Raw genomic sequence first — 3,157 nt, forward strand, 5'->3', positions numbered from 1 at the left:
CTGGTGGCTTAAGCTGTGTTTTATTTGGATCATCTCAAAGAAACTCCTAGAATTTTCTAGAAGACTCAGAACTTGTTCTCACCCCACCATTGCCTAATTGATGTAGTGGAAGACTCGCTAGCACCAAAGACAAGCAGCGAGTGAGTCTTTCTCTCACCTGCCCCAACGCCATCTCCTTCTGTCGTTGCTGAGCCTTTAGTGGTCTCTCATGCTGTGTTCATTGTGCTAGAGGTGTCTGAATTTTTGCACAAAGGCAAAATAGCTCTCCATGTCTGAAAATAAACATTATTCATACTTAAGAGCTAGAAATTTGGCACATATTTTAAAACAATTTTCAAGCTGGGATAAAAAATATATTAGAAGCTGAACATATCTGGGTTAAAAGGGGGAGAAGATAATATGGCTAAGAGGGGGCCTACCACCAGGGCTGCATGGCACGTCACCCATCCTTGTAAGCTTTACTCCCTTTGCCTTTCTTGGATACCTGATTGCCCCAGCTATGCAGGCAGAACTAAGAGGTAAAGTGGGTGGCAGCAGGTAAAGGCAGATTACTTGGTATATGGAATACCTACTTTTAGGTCTAAAACTTTACCTTTCCAATAATAGGTTCAGGGAGCCCTGGCTTTGCAATGTATGTCAAAGTTTCTGTTCGTACATGAGGATGTGACTGCCATGAAGTGAGTGCAAGAAGAACCTGCCCCAAGACCTAGGAAGCAAGTGTGCACTCTACCTTGAGTTCATTCACATGCGTTGTATTCCATTCAGTTCTAGCTACCACATTTTAAAAGCGTGTATCATAGTGTATCATAAACCTCCTTAAGTACTGACAAACTTTTATCAAAGTGGTTGTATCAGTTTTATTCTTCCACCAGCAATACATGTGCTTCTGCTTCCCAATACTCACACCGATGCTTGATTTTTTTTAATTTTAATTTTTGCCAGCCTGAGGAGTATAGAATGACATCTTGTGGTTTTTATTGTTTGAAGTAGAATACACTGTTTCTCTTTTTTCCAAAGACACTATTTTAATTCTTTTCCTGCACGTTTAACTTACACATTTGAAATTAGTATGTTTACTCTCCTCTTGAACAAACTACAGACCGTAGCATGCCTCTGTCTTCATGCAATTTCTGCGCAATATTTTAGTTGTGAAGTCGAACCTCGTTATTCACAGATACCTTGTTTGTGAATTTGCTTACTCATTAAAATTTATCTGTAACCCCGAAATTGATACTCACAGCACTTCCATGATAATTCATGGACTTGCACAGGACAGCAGAAAATCTGAGTTGCCTGACGCACATGTTCCCAGTGAGGTCAAACAAGGTAATACTCTGCTGTTTTGTTTCAACTCTTTTATTGTCAGCAACTGCCCTTTGGGTGATCTATTTGGTGTCATTTTTTTCTCTCCATGTTTGTGTTTCTGTTGGTGATCTTGCTGTTTAAAACGGCCCCCAAACATAATGCCGAAGTTTGGTCTAGTGTTCCTAAGTGTAAAAAAGCAGTGATGTGCTTGTGGAGAAAGTATGTATTAGATAAGCTTCATTCAGGCATGAGTTATAATACTATTGGCCATAAGTTCAATGCTAATAAATCAACACTACAGTATATCCAGAAAAAGGAAGAGGAAATCCTGATCTGTATGTGAGGTTGCTCTGGAAAGTGCTTCAGTAACTGTAATGAATAATGATGCTATTGAAAAGATGGAAAAGCAGCTAAATTTCTAGATTTATGAGATGAGGTTTGATTAAAAAAAACAAACAAACAGCATAGTGGACAGCCTTGTTATGAAGTTGAAAGCCAAAGAAATTTATGGTCACATTACCTAGGGTCAGGAGAATGTTAAACCCTCTCAGCTTGGGCTGTTGGCTCACACATTTCCAACAGCTGTAAGGTGTGAAAATATTAAACTTGCAGGAGAGGCAGGTGCTATAGATCAGGAGGCTACAGAAGATTTTTAAAAATACCTGCTAAGTGTTGCACAGGAAAGGGGTTATGTGAGAGTCTTGTCTTGAATTTGTCTATAATTGTCTTTTATTCTGCCTTATTCTTAAAAGATAGTTTTGCTGGGTATACAATTTTATTTTATTTTATTTTATTTTTATTGAGATATAATTGGCATATAATGTTGTATAAGTTCAAGGTGTACAATGTATTGTTTGGATACAGTTATATATATTATATATATTGCAGTATCATTACCACAATAGCTAACACCTCTGTCATGTCACATGATTACCATTTCTTTTGACAATTTTAGATTGTTGGTTATGCTCTCTCAATATTTTGATTCCACTATCTTTAGAGTTCTAATTTTGCTATTGAGAGATCAGTTTTTCTAGTTCTTGATTATCTGAAAGGAATCTGGCTTCTTCTTCTGGCTGCTTTATGATCTCTTTATCTAATAATAAACTCGATGTATTTATTACACTTGATCTTAGCCAAAAGGCCGAGAAGCGATCAACTCGATGTATTTATTGATCCTAATTGAGATTCATTGTGTTCCCTTAATCTGAGGATTGATGTGTTTCATCACTTTTGGAAATTCTCTGCCATTAGCTTTTCAAGTACTGCTTCTTTCCCCTTTGCCTCTCTTACTTCCTTATGGAATCCTGGCTATTCTTATTCCAGACCTTGTTCTATCTGCAGTATCTCTTAACTAACAAATTTTCTCTCTGTAGCCTATTGTTTCGGATCTATTTTCCAAGTTAACAGATCTCCTTATAATTTTGTCTAATCTGCTGTGTCACAGGTTGGATTCTCTTGAAAGCAGATGCTGGAACTGAGTTTGGGGTATAGGCTGTCTATTAGGGATCAAAACCTATGAAAGGAGAGAACAAAGCAGGGCTGGATGGAGGAATGAGCTAAATAGTGATGGCATCCTAACGAAGCCTTGGCTAATCCATTGAGGAGCTCTGAAATACATATGTCCCAACAGAGCTGTCCTGCATTAGGATGAAACATTCAGGGTCTGTGTATACCTCATCACCCTGTCACTGGATGCAGGCTGCTCCAGTGACCTTGGGAAAGGCAGCTTTTGTCACCTGAGGCAAACTCTGAAGGAGCTGACCCCTAGAGGCTATCTGATGGCCACACTTCTTGCAGTTGGAGAAGTCCTTCCTTGAAGGGGAATCTTGAGCACCCATCTTTGAGTCTA

The 3,157-nt window shown here is 38.7% G+C and overlaps 1 pseudogene; it reads right to left on the reverse strand.

The window, feature by feature from the left end:
* Positions 1-2,386: 2,386 nt before the first annotated feature.
* On the reverse strand, positions 2,387-2,461 carry LOC148110341 (U2 spliceosomal RNA; annotated as a pseudogene).
* Between the last annotated feature and the right edge of the window lie 696 nt (positions 2,462-3,157).

Source organism: Ursus americanus, chromosome 3 (genome assembly GCF_024610735.1).
Source record: "Ursus americanus isolate L20-20 chromosome 3, mUrsAme1.1.p, whole genome shotgun sequence".
Classification (NCBI taxonomy): Eukaryota; Metazoa; Chordata; class Mammalia; order Carnivora; family Ursidae; genus Ursus; species Ursus americanus.